Source organism: Bos grunniens, chromosome 23 (assembly GCF_055505025.1).
Source record: "Bos grunniens cultivar Pamir isolate PY7600 chromosome 23, Bosgru_T2T1.0, whole genome shotgun sequence".
In the NCBI taxonomy this organism is placed as follows: Eukaryota; Metazoa; Chordata; class Mammalia; order Artiodactyla; family Bovidae; genus Bos; species Bos grunniens.
In genome coordinates, this window is record NC_141187.1 from 44,146,552 (window position 1) to 44,170,676 (window position 24,125).

Sequence of the window (24,125 nt, forward strand, 5' to 3'; positions counted from 1 at the left end):
ATGCACGCAGATCTAATTAATTGTATTTCTAGTGGATGCATTGAATAACGTGAGAGAAGAAATCAATTACAGAAACTCATGTTGCTCATAATTTGAGGACTTTATGTCTCAAGGTTTAGGTTTGAAATCAAAACTGTTTAGCATGAGGGGTGGGAAGATGGGAGGGAAGTATGCTTTTTACATTCTGAAGACATTTAAGGGTAGGGGATATAGGATGGCTAACCTGTATGTGTTAATGGGATATCTCTGCATCTTTTAAATGTTGTGAGCATAAAAGGTGAACAAGAATTATTTTATAAGTAATACAGCTAACTGACACGTCTTCTGTTGTTTCTAAATCTGAAGAGAAAGCCTGTGACTTAGTACTTCTGCCCCAGCTCTTCCAAAGGCAAAACTGTGCACTGAATCAGGAGTGGAAGAAGGACTATGACACAGAGGATAAATGAACACAGGGTCAGGAATAAAGAATATCATTTTCTCTATTGCTTGTTAATTACAGTAACTCCTTAGATACTGAAAGCTTGCGTTCTGTTCAGTGAGCACTGGGTCGACACGTGTAAGATGTGCTCAGCTGTACTTCTTCACCCCATCGCTGACACCACGAGGGCCTGCTCAGCTCTTTGTGGCCTTTCCCAGGAGGACCCTGGCCCCAATCCCTCTGCCCACGTGCTTGACTGTCATGGAAGCGGGTCCACAGTGAACTAAGTCCAGGAGGGCCAGGGTGAGCTTTGCGTCCAGCAAGGTTATCTAAAGGGCCTGGAACGCTGCCTGAGCATAATACGAGCTTAATCAAAGTTGCCGCTTGGTTGAATAAAGGGACTCATCAAGGCTCAAAGCAACAGCCCATTCAGGCCCCAGGGCACCCCCAGGACAGGCTAACACCCACCACAACCCCCCCACCTCCCACCCCCTCACCTCCATCTTGGCAGTTTTCTCTGGTGTCAAGGAGGATCCAGTAGAGGTGGGGAGATGGGAGCGATGTGATTGGATCTGGGGAAAGGAAGCCAGATTTGGCAGAATCCAAGTTCAGTTCAGTTCAGTTACTCAGTCTTGTCTGACTCTTTGCGACCCCAAGGGACTCTCAAGAGTCTTCTCCAACACCACAGTTCAAAAGCATCAGTTCTTTGTTGCTCAGCTTTCCTCACAGTCCAACTCTCACATCCATACATGACCACTGGAAAAACCATAGCCTTGACTAGATGGACCGTTGTTGGCAAAGTAATGTCTCTGCTTTTTATTATGCTGTCTAGGTTGGTCGTAACTTTCCTTCCAAGGAGTCAGTCAGTCAGTTCAGTCGCTCAGTCGTGTCCGACTCTTTGCAACCCCATGAATCACAGCACGCCAGGCCTCCTTGTCCATCACCAACTCCCGGAGTTCACTCAGACTCACGTCCATCGAGTCAGTGATGCCATCCAGCCATCTCATCCTCTGTCGTCCCCTTCTCCTCCTGCCCCCAATCCCTCCCAGCATCAGAATCTTTTCCAATGAATCAACTCTTCGCATGAGGTGGCCAAAGTACTGGAGTTTCATCTTCAGCATCATTCCTTCCAAAGAAATCCCAGGGCTGATCTCCTTCAGAATAGACTGGTTGGATCTCCTTGCAGTCCAAGGGACTCTCAAGAGTCTTCTCCAACACCACAGTTCAGAAGCATCAATTCTTCGGCGCTCAGCCTTCTTCACAGTCCAAATCTCACATCCATACATGACCACTGGAAAAACCATAGCCTTGACTAGACGGACCTTTGTTGGCAAAGTAATGTCTCTGCTTTTGAACATGCTATCTAGGTTGGTCATAACTTTCCTTCCAAGGAGTAAGCGTCTTTTAATTTCATGGCTGCAGTCACCATCTGCAGTGATTTTGGAGCCCCCCAAAATAAAGTCTGACACTGTTTCCATTGTTTCCCCGTCTATTTGCCATGAAGTGATGGGACAGCATGCCATGATCTTTGTTTTCTGAATGTTGAGCTTTAAGCCAACTTTTTCACTCTCCTCTTTCACTTTCATCAAGAGGCTTTTTAGTTCCTCTTCACTTTCTGCCATAAGGGTGGTGTCATCTGCATATCTGAGGTGATTGATATTTCTCCCGGCAATCTTGATTCCAGCTTGTGCTTCTTCCAGTCCAGTGTTTCTCATGATGTACTCTGCATAGAAGTTAAATAAGCAGGGTGACAATATACAGCCTTGATGTACTCCTTTTCCTATTTGGAGCCAGTCTGTTGTTCCATGTCCAGTTCTAACTGTTGCTTCCTGACCTGCATACAAATTTCTCAAGAGGCAGATCAGGTGGTCTGGTTATTGATATTTCTCCCGGCAATCTTGATTCCAGCTTGTGCTTCTTCCAGCCCAGTGTTTCTCATGATGTACTTTGCATATAAGTTAAACAACCAGGGTGTCAATATACAGCCTTGATGTACTCCCTTTCCTATTTGAGGTTAAACCAAAGCAAGGAAAGATTAGAAGCCAGGAAATGTGGCTTCCTTCATCAATGTGAGGAGAGCAGTGAAGAAGGTGGACAGATGGGACCTGAATGGAGGAAGGGAGGTGGGCTGGGGTGGCCACCTGGGTGGAGGTGGGGTGAGAAAGAGAAGAGAGCTATGGATTCTTCCAGGTTTCTCTGGCTCGAGACTGGAGGACGGCATGATTAACCCAAATTAGAAATGAGTTAAGAACAGATGGGAGTGCACCGGATGCTTCATTCAAGCCTCAGCCTGACTCCGTCAACGTCAAGTCAGAACATCTCAGTCATCCAGCTGAGTGGTTTGATGGAGACCTAAAGGTACGTTTTTGCTAACAGGCTGTCGGATGTAAGATCCTATTGATAGAAAATTCATTAACCACACACCTTGTATTCACCTTCCTTGTAGAAACAGGCGTGGCCTTTTTAAGCACACAGAATGCACTCGACAGGGACAGAGGGGCAGAGCTAGAGGTCACGGCCATGGAGGGTTTGCCGTCTCTGCCGGCTATCATGGCCCTGTGGGCCAGAAAAGGCTCCTCTGGTCGGAAAGCAAAACTTGGCCTATTCTGAGTGTCATGCATAGCTTCTCAAAGGCCCTGTGAGTTGCAGCATAGTGTTCTTCGCATTTTCCACTCAGAGGCACAGCAAGAGGTATTTGGCACGCAGGAGTCGGGCTGCCTGAGCGCTAATCCCTTCGAGGGCGGGTGTCCATCCTGTTCCTGCAACCCCCTCACTCTCCCCTCCCATCCTTTGCATCTTTTCATTTTCTTGCCCCTTTCATTTTGGTTCCTCACCCGGGTGTGGCTTTGTGTGGAAGTCATTTATTCTTGGAACCGGCTACTTCCACCAAGTGGGGGAAATGTGGAAGAGATTAGAAGGATCCCAGCAAACTCCAGGTCCTGATCCAGGAGATAAGGGCCCCACCTGTGGTTTGAGGGAGGAATGGAAGGGAGGACGGTGGGTCTTCTAGAAGGATCTGCGGCCAGCGCAAGGGAGTCCCATCCTCCAGGAGGATAGAGTCCTATGGGCTGTGCTTGCGCCTGATGTCACCTCCCTGAGAAGGAAGTGTGGTCCCCACTGCGTCCAGATGAGCAAGGTCAGGCATGTAGCACCCAAATCTTACTGGTGGCAATAATTTCCCTGTCTCCAGCTTTTGCCCTCTTTATCACAAATTGGCTAAATGGGATGATCCTATCAAAGATTTTGAATGATCCTTCCAACCTACTAGGCTTCCCTGATGGCTCAGATGGTGAAGAATCTGCCTCCAGTGCAGGAGACCTGGGTTGGATCCCTGGGTTGGGAAGATCCCCTGAAGAAAGGAACGGTAACCCACTCCAGTATTCTTGCCTGGAGAATTCCACGGACAGAGGAGCTTGGCAGGCTGCAGTCCATAGGGTGGCAAAGAGTGAGACACGACTGACTGACTAACACTTTCACACTTCCAACCTACTAAGGAGGTGAAAAAAAAATGTGTAAGAACTAGAAATCCAGTTCACTGCCAGTTTCTAGCTTTGCTTGAACTTCACAATTGAGGTGGCACGGAATAATTTGAAAATTTGACCTATGGTAAGTGCCCTACGTACGAACCTTCAAGTTTCGAGCTTTCAAAGATGTCAACGTGTCCCTGTAGGCCAGCTGTTGTACTGACTGCTGTACTTTTCAAGGTACTGTATTGTAAGATTAAAATGTTTTTTTTTTAATTTTTAAAAATGTTTTCTGTATTTTTTAAATGTTTTTTAAATGTATTATTTGTGTGAAAAGTATTGTAAACCTGTTACAGTACAGTATTGTGTAGCCGACTGTGTTAGCTGGGCACCTAGGCTAACTTGGGAACAAATTGGATGTATGGACACTCTCTCAGAATGGAACTCATTCACGTGTAGGGGACCTGCTGTATTATCCAATATCCCTTGTGATAAAGGGGCTGAGGCATTGGTCTTTAAACACCTCATTATGCCAACAGGAAGGAGTGAGGCTCTTCAACCAGTTCAGTAGCTGTTGAATCCAAAAGTTCAAAAGGTCCACAGATCCCCTGTAGAATCTGTTTCCTAGCCCGACTCCTGCTCTAGGATCTTCCTTATCCTAATCATTGTGTTATCACACTGTGACCTAGTAAGTGAGGCTCAACCGTGCCTGACTCTTTTGCAGCCCCATGGATGCGGCCAGGCTCCTCTGTCCATGGAATTTTCCAGGCAAGAATACTGGAGCGGGTTGCCATTTCCTCCTCCAGGGGATCTTCCCTATTTAGGAATCAAACCCGCATCTCTTACGTCTCCTGCACTGGCAGGCAGGTTATCATCAGTGCCACCTGGGAAGCCCCGTGGCACATTGGCAAGTGGATTCTCCATCACTGGTGCCAGCTGGGAAGCCTACTGTGATCTAACGCTATATTCTGGTCTCAGGAATGGGTGGTTGGCAGGATTGTCCGTAAGGTGTCCTAAAAGACCTTGCTCCACATTTGCTGGGCAAGGAGAGCAGAGGGGCAGGGGGCCCCGAGGGGATGACTGCCTCCCCCTTCTTCTGTGCAAGAGCCCAGCAGGCAGGCTGAGCCAGATCCGCAGACAGCCACTGCCAGCCGAGTAGAGGGCAGACAGAACACACCGAGAACCTCAGCTCCAAAGGGCCCAGCACCCAGCTCGCCGACGTGGGTGCGTCCGTCCGCACACACCGCCCCTGCCTGCAGCTCTCCCCACACGAGGAGCTGCTTTTGATCAAAGGCGGCTTGCCGCCCCCGAGGGGCAGGAGGAAAAGCCACAAGTGGTGACAAGCTCCAAAGACAGTGGAGTCACCATCCGCCGGAGTGGAATCTTCCGAAGCCTGCGGTCTGGGGAAAAAACCCAGGTGCCTATCCACTCAGCCACATCCACCGCAGGGGCAGGGAAAGGAAAACAACAGGCTGGAAAGGCAGGCCGCTTCCTGCTCTGTGCGGAGACAAACAGTGTCCTGCCAAGAGCTGACCTGCAGAAGATGTTTGTTGGGTGAACCGGTCTTGAGCAAAGCAGAGTCAAGTTTGAATGTAGGCCCATGATACATTTCATCATGATTTGAAAAGATTAATAATGTAATACACCAAAAATCATTGATTTGTACACTTCAAACAGATATAGGAACTGTATCTCAATAAAGCCATTGTTAAAAATGCAAAACAAGTAAAAAGACACATTTTGCAAAAAACAAAAGCAAAAAACCTAAAGCTCCAATTAAACTGTGTCTGTGAAAACTTTTTTAAAAGATGCTGTGTGTACTAGCAGAGTTTCTTGCCAGCAGCCTGGCACTGTCTTTAACTGCCTCCCCGCTCCCCATTTTTGGCTGTTTCTTGTATGTCACCACTGAGATTTGAGCTCAGCTTCAGGTGGGTGTTTCATGCAGGAGATGGTGCTTGGCTGCAGGCAGAACCCCTTGGTTTGGGGAGTTCTGATTCCTCAGCCACCTGATTCATCAGTCAGGCTGCCCACCTCTCAGACCCTGACCTTAAAAGTCTAATTTTCTCTCTTGCTGCTGCTGCTAAGTCGCTTCAGTCGTGTCCGACTCTGTGTGACCCCATAGACGGCAGCCCACCAGGCTCCCCCATCCCTGGGATTCTCCAGGCAAGAACACTGCAGTGGGTTGTCATTTCCTTCTCCAATGCATGAAAGTGAACAGTGAAAGTGAAGTCGCTCAGTCGCATCTGACTCTTAGTGACCCCATGGACTGCAGCCTACCAGGCTCCTCTGTCCATGGGATTTTCCAGGCAAGAGTACTGGAGTGGGTTGCCATTGCCTTCTCCGTAATTTTCTCTCTTAGCTGTGCCCTAAAACCCTGTATGCAGGCTCTTTGCCTTTCCTCCCTTACTTAGCACATCCTACACTTTTTTAAACCATCTCTTCTATCCTTGGTTTTCCCTTAAACCTTTAGCATTTCACTACATCACACCTTTAACTTGCTGAGAGCTGCAAGCAGGGTCATGGACTGTTTTGACTGAAGGAATCATTAAAATAGCAACAATTTACAATACACGCTGTATATATGCACACACAAAATACAGGTAGACACAAAGACAGAAACAGCTTGTCAGTGTCTCTCCTCTCACTACATTGGGAAGGGTAATCTGGAATCCCTGACACTGCATTTGCTGCAAGAGGACTGGAAATATTCAACCAGCAATGATAGAAGAACTAGGTCGTAAAAACATCTTGTATATAAATATCTATTGTTCACGGGGAGGTGCCATGTCCAGAGCAGGGCATATATTGTGATTAGATTTAACACTCATGTAAACATTTCCCAACCTGTCATTTTCTCAGCTGGATTTGTGCTTCACCCACATTAGACAGTCAGCAAAGAGTGCCAGAGAAGCACAGAAGACAGGGGGGGAAGCAATTAGGGTAGGGGAAAAAGAAGGAAAAAATAAAAACAGTCTTGAAAATATATCATCCTAACACGCAAAACAGCTAGTGTTCAGAGAAGACGTTAAGAGATTCAGAAAAAAGAGAATGACACTGTAAGAATGGTTGTAAGCATGTTTTTTATCTTACTAGAATCTTTAGAAAGTCAGCAATTTGCATACCGCACCTGTATTAATCAGATACTTGATTGAACAGAGGTTTCTCATTCCTTTCCTCCGTCAAACTATCTAGGATGACACTGGGGGAATTGACTCTGATGTTCAAACGAGTAGCAGGGAGGAGTGTCTGGAGTCACCACTCAATGAAATAATTTAGCACTTTTATTAGGAAATCATTATATTTACCAAAGGAAAAACCTAATTTTCACAGCAAACACAGGAAAATCAAGCAGTTTCAAAGGCTGCATAAGAAAGATTAGTCAAGTACACATCTGTCCCCAAAGATAGACAAGTTGAACAGGTAAACCCACTCTTGGTTATGCAGACTTGTAGGTGGATCATACAACAGCTTTGGTATTGTTTCTTACTCTGAGCGATTGCCTCCTGCCGTTGTTGGCTGGCTATGCAAGAGCTATCCTGAACTACCAACTACTACTTACTTTCCAGTGTCCTTTGTATCTAAGGGTGTCAGTGTGACTTGTCTTGGCCAAGGAAGTTTGCTGAGGATGAGAACGAAGCTGGGTTATGGGAAGGCTTGCATGAGACAGGTAAGCTGTCTTATGGGCTTCCCAGGTGGCGCCAGTGGTAAAGAATTCACCTGCCAAGCCAGAGACATAAAAGATGTGGGTTCGATCCCTGGGTTGGGATGATCCCCTGGAGGAGGGCATGACAACCCATTCCAGTATTCTTGCTGGAGACCCCCATGGACACAGGAGTCTGGTGGGCTACAGCCCATAGGGTCGCACAGAGTCAGACACGACAGAAGCAACTTAGTAAGCAAGCAAGCTATCTCTTCCCCTTGTTTCTGCCCTGTAAGTGGTTTTGATGCTATGAGCTGCAAAAGTCATCTTACAGCTTCAGGATGGCAAGGACAAGGGACAAAACTCAACACCTCAGGATGTCAGAGTGAACAGAGGAAACACGTGGCTCCCCAAAGATTCAGTTGAGTGGTTGAACCAACACCAGCCTCCAGCTCCCGCCAGATGTCTTAAGTGAAAAAGCAAATACCTATGGGCCTAAGGTACCATTTTGGATTTCTATTACCTGCAGCCCAAAGCATTTCTAAGTGACCCATCATGTACCAGGGATCCACATAGGCCCAAAGCAGGAGCTAGAATCTGGGTGTCTGATGACTAGTGTTGCAAATTGCCTGAAGTCACCTGTTTGCACTTTTAGAAGTCGAATTACTTTAGCTTTCACCTTTAGATCTGTAATTTTCCTGGAACTGATATCTTTTATACCATGTAAGAGAAGAATCAAGACTTTTGACATATGGCTATCATTAGACTCAGACCATTATGAAAAAAAAAAATCTTTTAACCAATGCACTACTGTGTTAACTTTGTCATCAAGTATGACTTTATATAAATGAGTACACTTTTAATATTTTCTTCTGATATACTACTTGATATTTCTATTTTGTATGAACAGTAAGCTCCCTTAACTGTCTGCAGCTTTACAATACTTCTTTATATAATAAACTCTCCACTTTTATTTTTGTATTAAAAGAGTAGTTGACTATTATCCTTTGAATTTTCATACAAATTTTACAATCAACCTGTTGGTTTCCCAAAAAAGAGAAAAAGCAAAACATACATCTTAAATATCCTAGATATTTAATTTCTTGAGTATCTTGATCTGTTGGTGTCTTTATAACACTGAATCTTCTAATCTATGAATGTAGCCTATTCTTCTTTTATTTAGATCTTATTTGATTTCTCTCATAATGTTTTCTTGCACATTTTTCATTGTATTTATTTTAGAACTTGATGATTTGGGGATGCTATTATAAATAGTATGGATGTTATTTCCTTTACAATTGTTGCTGTACCATCATACCCAAAGTTTAACTTCTGTAGTTTCAGTAACCTGCAGTCAACCATATTCTGAAAATATTAAATGGTAAATTCTAGAAATAATTCCTAAGTTTTAAATTGTGTACTATTCTGAGTAGCATGATGGAATCTTTCACTGTTCCTATCCATCCTGCTGAGGACCTAGAATCATCATTTTTTCTAGTGTATCCATGCCGTATATGCTGCCGGTATCAGAAAAAAATATAGTCCATATAGGGCTTGGTACTGTCTAAGGTTCTGACATCCACTGGGAGTCTTGGAACATATCTGCTGCAGATAAAGAGGAAATACTGTATGTAGGAATAAACTGATTATTGTATATTGGTATTGTATTCAGTGGCGTGGCTGAACTTACTTAATAATTCTAATTATTTTTCTATAAATTCTTTTGTATTTTTCTAAATGCACCATCATGTCATCTACAATAGCAATAATATTGTATCTTCCTTTTGAAACCTCATTGCTTTTATCTCTTTTTTCTTGCTAGTAATTCAAATAAAACACTAAAGAAGGTGACTCTGGTATCTTTTCTCATTCCTAATCTCAAGGGATGGCTTTCATTATTTTACCTTTAAGTATGATGTTTGCAGTAGATTTTTTTGAAGATGCCCTTTATCAGATTAAGAGAATGACTTCTATATTTATTTTGAGAAGTAAGAATTTTATTCAGAATGCATACTGAATTGTATCCAATGCTTCTACATTTACAGAGATGGCCACATCTCCTTTATTCTGTTTTTATTATTCTAAATTGCCTATATTATCCTAGGTCTAATTTATCATTCTCCTTTACACTATTAATGTGTTCAATTATAATTGCAGTCTTTCGATTATTAAACCATTCCTATATCTCTGGAATTAACCCAAATTGGTTCTGATTTGTACTTTTTATACATCACTGGATTAGACTTGCAAATATTTTAATTAAGAATTTTAAATCTACAGTCATGAAAGAGATTCATCTTTAATTTTTCTGACTTGTGATGTCCTTGTATTATTTCAAATTATAGTGAAAGCGTTAGTAGCTCAGTTGCGTCTGACTCTTTGAGACTCCATGGATGTAGCCTGCAAGGTTCCTCTGTCCATGGAATTCTGCAGGCAAGAGTAATGGAGTGGGTAGCCATTTCCTTACATCTGACTTTATAAAACAAGTTTTAAAATGTCTTTTGTTTTCTTATTCTCTGGACGAGTCATCCAAGATCATTTATTTATTAAAGTTTGGAAAAATTTTCCAAACTGGACCTGGAGTTGTCCTGAGGGCAAGGTTTTTAATAATGGATTCAATTTTAATAGATACTGGAATTCCTATTTCTCTCAGTATTTATTTTCATAAGATGTGTTTTTATAATCTATCAAATGTATTGGAATAAAAAAATTCATCATATCATTGATTTTCCTTTAATGTAAGGAGAATATGTAATGATGTCCCTTTTTTCCATTCCTGCTGTTGAGAAGTCTGGGGTTAGTGTTGCATGTTTTAAAATAATAAAAATTTTTTAAAAAATCTGGCTACTTTTAAGATTTCTACCTTTAGTTTTCACAGTCACGTTTCAGATCATAATATATCTAGATAATATATCTATATCTTGTATTTATCCCATTGGGGTTTATATGCTTCTAGAATCTATGGCTGGTCTCTTTTTCAGTTTAGGAAAATTCTTAGCTGTCATCTCATCAAATTTTGCTTCAGTTTCATCATCTTCTTGTGGGATTCTAATTATAAATTGGGACTCTAATTCCATGCATGCTAGGGCTTTTCCCTCTGCTCCACAGCCTGGAAAAGACTTGAGAGATGCAGCTGCCCTAAGTGAACAGTGTCTGTGGCCTATTTGTAGACTATTTAACCATGTACCCTCCTTAGAGAGCTCTTCCTTATAGAGTTTCTCTCTGTATCACCCAATTCTCACCCTCTGTCCTTCTCCTTAAACGTATTCTGAGCCGCCTCCTAGTCCCAGATGCAGTGCCCGTTCCAATCACTCTTTCCTTGCTCCTACAACCTGCTTTGAAAGCTATATCCAGGAGGGTTTCCTGAACACTCAGGGAGGATCTTGGATCAAGTCTTTGACTTTTTTAAAATTTATTTTTGGCTGCTTTGGGTCTTCGTTGCTGCTATGGGCTTCTCTCATTGTGGTGCACAGGCTTCTGACTGTGGTGGCTTCTCACACTGCAGAGCTTCGGCTCTAGAGCAGGGGATTGGTAGATATGGCACATGGACTTAGATGCCCCACAGCATGTGGAATCTTCACAGACCAGGGACTGAACTCATGTGCCCTGCATTGGCAGGCAGATTCTTAACCACTGGACCACCGGGAAAGCCCCCACATCTGTGCCTTTCTATCAGCTTTTGGCTGTCTATGCAGAGTGCAGGAAAAACTAATATAATTAGTCAGGAGGATGAGATAATGTAACTCTGGAATTTAATACCGGAACCTTTTATCCACGGGAGGATAAGACAGCCATAATCCCTCCTGGTCTTTAAAAAGGTTTCATCTTAGTCTTTATGGTTGGATGTCATCACTGGTTCAATGGACATGAGTTTGAGCAAGCTTCGGGAGATGGTGAAGGACAAGGAAGCCTGGCATGCTGCAGTCCACGGGGCTGCAAAGAGTCGGACACGACTGAGTGACTGAACAACAACAAATAATAATTTTATGTTTTTAAATGTTGCCTTAACTACCCACTTCCCCAAACAAAAGAAAAAGAAAGAAAAAAGTGGACTTGGTATATAACCCCTTGTGTTCGCCTCAGAACAACCTGATGAAGATTTATTATTGTCACTTTAGAGCTTATATAACAAGGGATGGAACTTGGTCTTGTCCATCTGTTTTCAAGTCTGGGCACGTGTGTGCAGGCATCCAACTCTGCAACCCCATGGACTGTAGCCCTCCAGGCTTCTCTGCCCGTGGGATTATTTAGGCAAGAATACTGGAGCAGGTTGCCATTTCCTCCTCCAGGGGATCTTCCTGACCCAGGGATCGTCTCCCGCATCTCCTGCCTTGGCAGGCGGATTCTTCATCACTGCACCACCTAGGAAGCCTGGGCACGTGCAGTGAAATGAAGATCCAGCCTCCCTCTCATTCTCCTTTAGCCCCCTACACGCTCTTGCTCTCTGCAACGCAATCAATAGATCTAATGAAAAACCAGGTGACGTAGGACCAGGACCCCACTGGCTACAAGACTCCCCGCTCGGCTCTGCCCCGTGTGGAGCAGCATGTAAGGACCTTCAGCTCTGCTCACCTGTAATCAAGTTGGGAAGGTTTTGCTTGGCCCCATGACACCCGCGATGCTGGGCTTCTCCCCCAGGCCTCTCACCCTTTCACTTCTCAGCGATTCAGTAAGACTTCAGTAAGATTTCTGCGTCCACAATCTTTGAGGCTTTTTTTTTTCCTTAGGCGACAATGAACCTTCAGTGAGGGCAAGGGCGAAGACACCTGTTTAATGAAAAGGCTGTGCTATGCTTAGTTGCTCAGTCGTGTCCAACTCTGCGAACGCATGGACTGTAGCCCGCCTGGCTCCTCTGTCCATGGGGATTCTCCAGACAAGAATATTGGAGTAGTGGGTTCCCAGGCCCTCCTCCAGGGGATCTCCCCAACCCAGGGATGGAACCCAGGTCTGCTGCATTGCAGGTGGATTCTTTACCGTCTGAGCCACCAGGAAGACACTTAAAAAAAAAAGCACCAGGCAGGCAGGTAGAGAAAGGGTCATGAGAGCGAGCTTTGCACCAGGATGTGGCTTTGTGTGTGTGCTCAGAAGCCACTGCATGTGTGTGGATACGTGTCTTATGTGCATTTCATTGGCTCTGAGCACGGACGGGACCAAGGAAGGGGCGGGGCGGCTTTGAGGCCGTGGGTGGGGAAGGAGAGGGGGTCCTCAGGTGGGGCGGCGGAGGCTGGGGCGTCTGGGTGGCAGCCGTGGGTGCAGTCTCGGAGCTGCTGACTGACATACGATTCCCGGCAGGCCGTCACCCGTGTGCTCATCATCCTGCCACTCAGCCTTAAGAGATGCTCTGTGTTTACCCGTCCGGAAGGCCCGGCTCAGGCCGGCCTCTGCCTCATTGGGCAGGCCGTCGCAGCCATCAGCCGTCATCATTCCAGAGGCCTGTCACACAGCCCAACACCCGCCGCAATTCCCAGGCACTTGAAAGGCACCAGGCCCCTTCCGAGCAAGCACAGCATCCACGGAGGCGCCTCTTCTCTCCTCCCCGCTGCCCTCCGTGAGCGCCCACCAGCTGCCTGCCCCCAACCCATTAGCCCCAGACAGAACAGACAACCCGGCAGCCCAGGGACTCTGTTTTCCACTGTCATTGCCTCCAAGTCAGGTGTGAGGGTCAGGGGGGCCCGCGGGGTGAGGCTGTTAATCAGTTAGAAAACCCTGATTGCATCTTAATAACAAATGCAAAGCACCCGAGAGCAGCAATTTGCAGTAATGGGAAAAATCAGCAGGTCCCTGGGGGTTGACAGGAAGTAAACACTCTCCAGGCTCAAATTGGGGGGAGGAAAAATCATTTGTGAGAGCGTCCTGGCAGGGCTTAAAGCTGCGCTGCTGTCTGTCCTAAGAGGGGAGACGCTGGAGTGAGAAGAGACCAACAATAGATGGAGGAAGGCCCAGCTGTTGGGCATGGCCTCACCCTCAGGCAAAGAGCCTCCACCCTACCAGCCTCCCTGCCTCCCAGAGGATTCCAAAACTATCATACTCTTTCTGGCCCTGGGGCCTCCCTGGTGGCTCAGATGGTAAAGCATCTGCCCGCAATGCTGGAGACCTAGGTTTGATCCCTGGGTTGGGAAGATCCCCTGGAAAAGGAAATGGCAACCCACCCCAGTATTCTTGCCTGGAAAATTCCAGGATGGAGGAGCCTGGTCGGTCTAGTCCATGGGGTTGAAAAGAGTCTGACACGACTGAGTAACTTCACTTTCTTTCTTTTCTTTCTCTCTGGCCTCTCTGGGTGCCAAGCGCCCATCAGAAACAAACAGAAAAAAATCTCTCACAAAATCTGGCCAAACAAGGGTATCCAACTCAAAGCATTTGAGATTGATGGGCAACCAGGCAAAAACAAAAAACTCAAAGCATTCGAGATGGAAGAGCAAGCAAGCAAAGGTTCATTTCCCCCTCCAGCCTCAATGACTGTACACACCTCTCTCTGTAGTCAGAGGGGGTTGGGAACTCACCATTAAATATTTCTATCCTGCTGGGACATTCCTTTCTTTTACAACTTCCTCAGAATGGGAAGGAGCAGTTATCCCCACTAGAAGGTGAAATGTTTTTTCATAGCATCAATTTTTCTTCCTCTTTGAAAAGGTTCCCAGCACCAAACACGCACATTTTTCTTAAATGTAATTTGATTTGGATGGTTTCTTGACCTGCATCCAAATCCAGCCGTGGGTAATTATTACTGTCACTATTGTTATTAATACTGATATTTATCATAATCTCACAAATGCTGGGACAGCCCTTAATCTTGCTGTTTTATTTGGTTGAAAGGAAAATGGAAACCACTGGCCCCCCTCCCAGTTGATCCTCTTGTATTCACCTTCCCCGACTCCTACCATGCGAATAATCAGCCCGGTTACCAGTGAACTCTACTCAGCTCTAACTCTGAATTGCATTCAGGGCATAGAGACAATGCCAGCAGGTGGAAGAGTCAAATAGTCAGAAATATCTCACTACAACTGAGGAAATATCTAATTGTCAGGGCTTCTCACCAAATGCTTCGCGAACCAGTGAGCTCTCTATAGCCAGAAATATACAGGTAGAGGCCACAGAGATTATCCTTCAGTTCAGTTCAGTTCAGTCGCTCAGTCGTTTCCGATTCTTTGCAACCCCATGGACTGCAATACGCCAGGATTCCCTGTCCGTCACCAACTCCCAGAGCTAACTCAAACTCATGTCCATCGAGTCGGTGATGCCATCCAACCATCTCATCCTCTGTCGTCCCCTTCTCCTCCCGCCTTCAATCTTTCCCAGCATCAGGGTCTTTTCAAATGAGTCAGTTCTTTGCATCAGGTGGCCAAAGGATTGGAGTTTCAGCTTCAGCATCAGTCCTTCCAATGAATATTCAGGACTGGTTTCCTTTAGGATGGACTGGTTTGATCTCCTTGCAGTCCAAGGGACTCTCAAGAGTCTTCTTCAATACCACAGTTCAAAAGCATCAATTCTTCAGCGCTCAGCTTTCTTTATAGTCCAACTGTCATATCTGTACATGACTACTGGAAAAACCATAGCCTTGACTAGATGGACTTTTGTTGGCAAAGTAATGTCTCGCTTTTTAATATGCTGTCTAAGTTGGTCTCCTTTTCATCCAAGGAGCAAGCATCTTTTAATTTCCTGGCTGCAGTCACCATCTGCAGCGATTTTGGAGCCCAAAAAAATAGTCTCTCACTGTTATCCTTCAGGTATGCCATTTAGGGAGGTAATGAATTAGGACCTTGGGTCTCAGATTTCAGGTCCATCGGAATCACTTGGAAGGTTTGTTCACAGATCTCTAGGATCCTTCCCAGCAATAGTTGCTAATTCACTAAGTCTGAGGAGGAGTCCAAGAAATTGCATTCTTCTTCTTTTTTTAATATTTATTTAATATTTATTTGGCTGTGCCAGGTCTTAGATGTGGCACTTGGGATCTTTAGTCATAGGGTGAAATTAAAAGACACTTGCCCCTTTGAAGGAAAGCTATGACAAACCTAGATAACATATTAAAAAGCAGAGACAACACTTTGCCGACCAATGTTCATATAGTTAAAGCTATGGTTTTTCCAGTAGTCCACGGGGTAGCAAAGAGTCAAACATGACTTAGTGACTAAATAACAACAACAACATCAAATTGGAACTCAGTCGCGGCATGTGGGATCTAGTCCCCTGACCAGGGGTTGAACTCCAGTCCCCTGCACTGGGAGCACTGGGAGCACTGGGAGCACTGGGCCACCAGGCAAGTCCCAAGAAACTGCATGTCTAATGAGCTCCCAGATGATGCTCTGAGGCAGCTGGTCCAAGGACATGCTTCGAAACCATTAAACTAAGGAGAAGGCTAGATTAGATCACTTAACTCTCTCTGGAGGCTAAGATTTTATGATGTTACAAAATAAGGATTATTTAAGAAGTCACCAAGAGTGCCTGGCTCTGGGTAAAGGGATGAGGTGTGACAGTTCTCTTACAAACTTAATATGCACGTTTAACAAGAGGACAACTTCACCCTTCACCTTTCAGCACTGTCGTGTCTCCATAGATAAGCTGATTCATCCCACAAATGCTTAGATGCCGGTCCAGCCTATCACTGGAAATTTTCCACTGCCTCATTTAGTTGAGGTGGATACGCGCACATACACAAAAAGATAAACCCCTGGTTTTTACTCTCCCTGGAATAACTGTACACCTTCTGGCTGCAGCATTTTTAACAAAAATAAAAGGACAAAAAAAAGTCCTTTTCCCGGACACAGGGTAACACAGCCTCAGCTTGTGATTTCTCTTACTCTGTTTCTTTCCGGGGCTGTGAAATCCCCTGGAACCCTGTTTTCAGTAAGCCGTGTATGGGTTACTGAAGCCCAGCCTTGGGCGGCTGTAAAGGGGAGTAAGGAGAGGAGAGCAATCCCAGTAAACATCTCACAGAATATGACCCTGTATGAGGGCTTCCTGACGGCAGAGCATCTTCCACAGCCATTATCATATCTGATCCCCAGAAAACTATAGAGGACAGACAGGAGAGGCGGCATTAACTTTGTATTACTGATTAGGAAATTGGTGCAGACTTTCTGAATTGCCCAAGGGTCACTGAGTGCACCACAAGTGTGTAGAAGAAAAATTCAGGTTTTCTGACTCTTGGTGAAATCTTTTCAACTACCTCAAACTGCTCTTGAAACAAAGCAGGAGCAAGGACAATGGCCAGGAAAACAGTAAATCTGCAGGAGTTGGATAGAGACTGAGTGTCTGGACAGCCACCGGCTCTCCTCCTTCCTCTTCTCAGTCTGTCTGGCAGGTATTCTCACAGACCCATCCATCTGTTCATGCATCCACCCATCTTTGGACCCACCCATTCATTCATCCATTCATTCAGGTTCTCAATCCATCTATCCATCTTCCCACCCACTTACCCACCCACCCATTCATCCATTCATGCATCCAGGTACTCAACTGTCTATCCATCCACCCATCCTTGGTCCCACACACCCATTCATCCATTCATGTACTCATCCATCTATCCATCCACCCATCCACCCACTCACCCATCCATCCACTCATCCATTCACTTCATTTCAATGACAGAAACAGGCCTAGAGAACTGAAGTGCCTTGCCCAAGATCACACAGGTAGTTAGTAGCAGAGTCAGGACTAGAACTAAACATAGAACTCAACTTCTGAATCTCAAAAAAGTATCTACTATTAGCATGCTACTTTTCATGAGAATGGCAGCATAATATTAGAGTAGATTTGCTGAGGTAATTCTTCCCTGTGTTTTTTGTTACCCTGTGACTATTCCCTTTATTCTAGAATTAGCCTGATATTTTATGCTTACAGCCTGAGTGAAGGAAAGCGATATAAGAACAAACTTCCCCTATGGTATGAAGGGTGCCAGGCAGATATTTTTGCAGGGGATAGGAAACTGTCTGTAAAAACAGTTGGAGCTACCCTAAATTATCCTGTCAGTAGCACTGGAATCGGAGAAGGCAATGGCACCCCACTCCAGTACTCTTGCCTGGAAAGTCCCATGGACGGAGGAGCCTGCTGGGCTGCAGTCCATGGGGTCGCTAAGAGTTGGATGCGACTGAGCGACTTCACTTTCACTTTTCACTTTCATGCATTGGAGAAGGAAATGGCACCCCACTCCAGTGTTCTTGCCTGGAGAATCCCAGGGACGGGGGAGCCTGGTGGGCTGCCGTCTAAGGGGTCGCACAGTCAGACACGACTGAAGCGACTTAGCAGCAGCAGCAGCAGCACTGGAATAAGGGTCCAACAATAAGGGTCCAACCTCATACAATTCTGACAAAGAATCACTGCTCCATCCAGTGGAAGTGATCTCATCACCAACCTACTCTTCTATAAAGAGCCAAGCCCTGGGGCCCTTGGCTGATCTTATAGGTACAAGGTCTAGGGCCCCTTGGGCATCTGGTAGACATCTGGCATCTGGAGGAAAGGGTCAGACAGTGGTCCAAAGGAGAGAAACGGAGATGGGCCTATGTGCCTTTCAGGGGCCAGAGGAAGATTTAGAAAAGTTCAGAGAAGACACTGCAAAGCATGGGGTTCCTTGAGGCACAGGGCCTGGGCAGGGGTCCCATTTGTCCGAGTTAATAACAGTACTGCACCAGACCACAGAGGGAGGGCAAGTCAGTACAAGCTTGGACGCGGGGGCACTAAAAATACTTGATATAGAAGCAAGGGTTCTCCACCCTGGGGCGAAACAAAGATTCTCTGGGCTGGAAGAATGAGGAAGAAAAAAGCTGAAAGGGAAGGAAAGAAAGCTGAGATGCTGTTGAGTTTCACCCAGCCAAGTCAGAAAGGAAGAGTAAGGAGTGACAGAAACCCCTGAGTTCCTGAGACGACGGTGCCCCTGGGCCAAGCCCCACGACCTGCAGCTCCCACCTCCTCTTCCGCCCGATTCCACCATGCCCGGCAGGGTGAGGATGGAAAAAGTGTCTGTGAAGTGTGTCTTCGTGGGTGGGCCTGAGGCAGCTCAGAAGTCCTCCTTGAGTGTGGATCACACAGGTGATATGTTTTCAGTGCTCCTAAGAGTGGTGGAGAGGGCAGAAATGGGGTGGGGTGGGGGAGAGGGAAGAAGGGGGGAGGGGAAGGGGAGGGAGGGGAAAAGGAGGGAGGGAAGGAGGGGGAAGGCAAGGGGGAGGGGAGAAGGGGAGGGGAAGGGGAGGAGAAAGGAAGGGGAGAGGAGAAAGGAAGGGGAGAGGGGAAGGGAGGAGAAAGGGAGGGAGGGAGCGGGAGGGGAAGGAGGGAGGGGAAAGGAAGGGGAGAGCGGGAGGGAAATGGGAAGGAAAGGGAGAGAGACAGAGAGAGAACCCTAAGAGGTTTCGGTATCAGAAGCAAAGGAGTCCCAAAAGAAACCACAGGAGGAAGAAGGGCCTCTCAGCAGAGGCGAGAGATAAGACCCAGGCTAAGCCAGCCCTCCTGCTCCCAGACCCCCCATTTCAGCACCGCATGCCTCCCAGAGAACGGATGCAGCCTTGAGGTGGAGGACCCTGACTGGACCAAGGGTAGGTTTTTACCACTTGGCTGAATGGGGGCTCAGAATAGAAATGAAATTGTTACTGAATGCAAAAAAAGACATTAAAACACTATACACTCTTGCCTATCTCACTTTTTAATTTAGCCTCATACTTAATACAAGAGGCTCTAGTGAAAAGTGACAACTGAAATCCTAGAGAATTCGAATAGACAAGGGTGCTCAGGAACCGTTCTGTCTTCAAGACCCGGGTGAGGGTTGGACAGAAGAAAACAGGTTCTGGGAATCGCCTGGCATTCTGTTTGTCACTTGGGGTTCTCTGTCTTGGTCTCTGGCATGTCCCCGGGGGCCCGTCATGTGGAAGAGATGGCAGAGAAGTGGCTGTACACTCTGTCCCTTCACCCTCACGCCAGCCCCTTACAAAACGATGTGAAAAGCCTGCAGAAATGGCCCCAAGCATGTCTCCGCAGGGTTACAAGCAGCACTGGCAGGGCTGGCAGGCTGTGGGGTCACGGCTTTGTTCTCATTTGACAGCAGTGAAACAGGAAGCTCTGCTCGGGCACACTGGCTTGCCTTGACCCTGCTCACGGGAGCCCTTCTCTGTGTGCAGGAGCAGGTTCACGGCGGGTCTTGGACAGGACAAGCATTACTATTCACCAGCAGCCCTGGGAACTCTCCCTGAGGCCTCCACTCCAGTCATTTCATAACCTGGCAAGAATCGTGTCACCTTCCGGGGTTTTCAGCACTGATGACACTCTTGTTTCCTCATGAAAAAGCCTGGGTCACCTGAGGACGCTTCTTGCATGGATCCAGCTGGCCTGCACCTTCCTGTCACCAATTCCCTGTGTTCCCTCCAGGGGCGCTGAGCATTGTTTTCACTGTGATGAATACACTGTAACTGAACTAGTTACGAGGATTAAAAAACAAGTCTTTGCAATCTGCTAAGTAACGCCTTGAGCCCTTGTCCTCTTTCAAAAAGGAAGACAGCAACTGATACCCCACCAGGTTTTAGCTGGGCTTACTGAAAAGCCGTATTTTTATTTTTATTTATTTTTTTTACTTCTTATTTTGTATTGGGATATAGTCGATTAATAATGTTGTGATAGTTTCAGGCAAACGGTGAAGGGACTTGGCCATACATATACATGTGTCTGTACTCTCTCAAACTCCTCTCTCACCCAGGCTACCACATAACATTGAGCAGAGTTCCATGTACCATAACTTTTTAAAAATACAAGTGTAATATGAACCAGCCACACATCTCAATATTTCACCTGCTTGTAGAGAACATGTCTCCAAAAAAGGCTTTGGGGAAGAGCACTGCAGTATAAGGGCAATGAGGTCAGATCACCTGCTCATTGTATATACACAAATTATATGTGGAAAAGCCCAGAAGGCATATCCTGTCAGGAGGTGGATCGAATCACCAATAGTCACTGATTCAGCTGTTACTGATGGTGCTCCTAACTCCCAAACCACCCAAGGTACAGCAAGGTATATACCAATAAAAAGAACATGCAAACTGCTTCACCCTCACATAAACGGGGGACTCAAGGTTTTACCTATAGGGAACAACTGGAGAACAATACAAAGAATTCTTGTAATTAGTGAATACAGTAAGAACAGTGGTTGATACGCAATAAGTCCTAGGCCTTTGGTAAGCATTTGACATACGTTATCTCATCAAAACTTTAGGAAGACAAAGACAAGCGCTGTTATTAGACTGATTCAATTGAAACAGAGACCGAGAGGTCTGCACTGGCCCAAGGTCACGTGGTCAGAAAGGCAGGACTTGAACTCAGGTCTGCTTGACCTCAGAGAGCTCAAGTGCTGAGGTCTGTTCTGTGCATGCGTCAGTGAGTAGCCCAGACAGGACGTGCTGGGGTCATTAGGAGAAGACAAAGAAGACCACAGGGCAATGCCTGCTATGTCAGCAGTGCGCCAAACCTGGCCTGAATTGGGACCCAAGTAAAAAGGCCAGTCTGGCAGCTGGGCTGGTCTTGGTCATGTGGGAGAGCTGTGAGCGCTGGGCAGCTCCACTCCCAGGTCCTTCTGACTGCAATCTGGAAAAGTAAGCAACCTCTGCAGCGTCACACAGATCCCTGAGCCATGAAAGGTGGTAATTAAACAAGCTGCTGTCCAACTCCTGTCTTGGGGAGAGGGTCAGAGGAGGACACAGGATAGCTCAGGACACAGCTCGAATCCTGGAAGCGTATCTCCTTCGTAGGAACTTCTTTGATTGGCTGTGTTCGTGCACCTTGAGTGTCATCAGATTGGCACTGGCCCTGACACGCAAAACCACCTGAGACGGGCACGTTTTACCTGTTCTGTGAACGGATACTAAGGTTCCCAGCTTTCCCGTGTAAGGCCTGAAGCCATCATGAAGTAACCAGATCTCAGTGATACATAAGATAGAGTGCTGCATCTTGATTGTGTGAAATTGGAATCTGAGAACCTCTCCTCTCTTTGGGAGGTAAGAATGAGGTGAGAATGGGAGACAAAGATGGGAGTGGGAAGTGAAAATAATCTTTTGGAAGGGTGAGAGATGTGAGTCCAGGGGACCCATTTCTTTTTCTTCATCATAAGCTAACGTTTTTATTTAGTGGGAAAAACATCCAAGGAAATGTTTCTGGGAGCTTTCACACACATTTCTAAGTAAAATTCCAAAATTCTCTGGAGTATGATCTAACACATTATTGTCTAATGTATTAATGTCTAATAAAAGCAACTCTCATTTTATTCTTAATATAGTTAAGAGTGTACAGTACGTGTGCTAATAACATGCATGTATTTTCCTATCCAGTCTCTTAATAACTCTATGAGGTAAGCATTATGCTCCTTGCTTAATGAGGTGAAGAACTAAGGGATAAGAAGTCCAGTAATTTGTTGTTGCTGTTCAGTCACTAAGTCGTGCCTGACTCTTTGTGACCTTAGGGACTGCAGCACACCAGGCTCCTCTGTCCTCCACTACCTCCTGAAGTTTGCTCAAATTCATGTCTGTTGAATCAGAGATGCTGTCTAACCATCTCTTCCTCTGCTGCCCCCTTCTCCTTTTGCCTTCAATCTTTTCCAGTATCAGGGTCTTTTCCAACGAGTCAGCTCTTCATATCAAGTGGCCAAAGTACTGGAGCTTCAGCATCAGTTCTTCCAATGAATATTCAGAGTTGATTTCCTTTAGGACTTACTGGTTTGATCTCCTTGCTATCCAAGGGACTCTCAAGAATCTTCTCCAGCACCATGATTTGAAAGCATAAGTTCTTCAGTGCTCACTCTTCTTTATATTCCAACTCTCACATCCGGACACGACTACTGGAAAAACCATGGCTTTGGCTATATGGACCTTTGCTGGCAAAGTGATGTCTCTGCTTTTTAATATGTTTTTTTCAGTAATTTACCCAATTTCAGTAATTTAAAGTCAAATGGCCAGGGGACACTGGAGCCTGGGTTCAAACCCCAATCTGCCTGAACCCAAAGTCTTAGCTCTTGATTGGCTCCAATGGCAGAGTAATTATCAAGTCACTTTCCTCTCTCTACGCATAATGTGATATGTCTACAATGAACCAAGACTCATTTGCACAAGGGACTCCTCTGCATAATGGGAAGTTCAGTTTTACACACAACCTGATGTTTGTTCTTCATAGTTTCCTTTTCAAGCCACAAGATCACGGGCAGCACCACCAACGAAAATCCAATATTTTTAAGCAAGGGTTAGAAAGCAGGTGTTCAGAGTCAATAGCTAATTTTTTAAAGGTACATTTTATACACAGTAAAAGGTATAGATCATAAGTGTGCATCAGTGAGTTTTGGCAAACCTATACACCTGCATAATTACCACCCGGTGAAGATAAGAGTATTTCTATCACACAAGAAATTTCCATTTTCCTACCTTGCGCGCAATCACCATTGTAATTTCTAACACCACAGATTTATTTGCTGTATATGTGTGGGTCAGTTTCTGTACTCTATTCTATTTTCCATTGATCTATTTGTCTACTATAATGCCAATATATTAATTACTGTAGCTTTACAATATATTGTGAAGTCAGATGATTTTAGTCCTCCAACTTTGCTCTTTTTTTAAAGTTTATTTTTATATTCTAGGTCACTTGCATTGACATAAAAATTTGAGGACCAGTTTGTCACTTTTTATTAAAAAAAAAAAAAGCCTGAGATTTTGATTGGGAATGCACTGAATCTATGTATAGACAGCTGACATCTTAACAACATTTAATTCTTGATTCAAGAAAGAAAGTCCTTGAATATGATGTACCTCTTAATAATCTGTCTTCTTAAATATCTCTTAGCATATATCTTTTATAATTTTGTTTAATCTATTGCCAAGTATTTTATGTGTTGGTACTACTGTGAATTATTTTTATTTCATTTTAATTTATTTGCTATTAGTATATAAAAATAAAATCAATTTTTATACATTGACTTGTACCTTGCAAATGTGATAATTATTTGCTATTTCTAGCATTATTTTGTAGATCCCTTAGGATTTTCCACGTGTACAATCATTTGTATCTAAGAACCAGTCACTTCTTCTTTTCCAATCTTTATGTCTTTTCTTTTTCTTGCCTTATTACTGTGGCTAGGACCTTCAGTACCTGTTGAATATAGGAGATGAAAGCAGATGCTTTTGTCCTATTTCTTATCTTAAATAGAATGTGTTCAATAGTTCTTCATTAAGTATTAAGTTAGCAGAAGGATTTTTATCTCTGCCCTTTTTCAGATTTAAGAGGCTTTTTGTTTTTGTTTTTTTACTGAGAATTTTTAATCTATAAATGGTTGTTGAATTTTGTCAAATGCTTTTTTTTCCCATCTCATTACCTATTTGTATTTTTATTTAAAACTGAGCTCCAATTATTTCTTTCAGCTATTTGCTGTTTATCTCCTTATTTTCTGATATGTGTGGTCTCCTAGGCAATTTTGCTGACACCAACACAGCATGAAGCCGGATTCATACGTGACTGAAATCTGGTATTTCCTGACAGCTGTACTTTTGTGTGGTAGCTTCTGTTTTCACTCAAATACTGTTCATTGTAGGAATGTTTTTAATTTTGAGCCAAATCATACTAGAATTACATATTTAACTATTAGAAATAGTCA

At 44.9% G+C, this 24,125-nt stretch overlaps 1 long non-coding RNA gene across 3 annotated transcripts in view; it reads right to left on the minus strand.

The window, feature by feature from the left end:
• Window positions 1-24,125, minus strand: part of LOC147347727 (uncharacterized) — a 114,831-nt gene that overhangs the window by 50,114 nt on the left and 40,592 nt on the right. Inside the window, exon 3 of one of the 3 annotated variants that reach the window (XR_015152527.1) lies at window positions 12,095-12,288. The exons of the other annotated variants lie outside the window; for them this stretch is intronic. This is a non-coding gene — a long non-coding RNA (uncharacterized LOC147347727). The remainder of the gene's footprint in view (window positions 1-12,094; window positions 12,289-24,125) is intronic. 3 annotated transcript variants of the gene reach the window in all.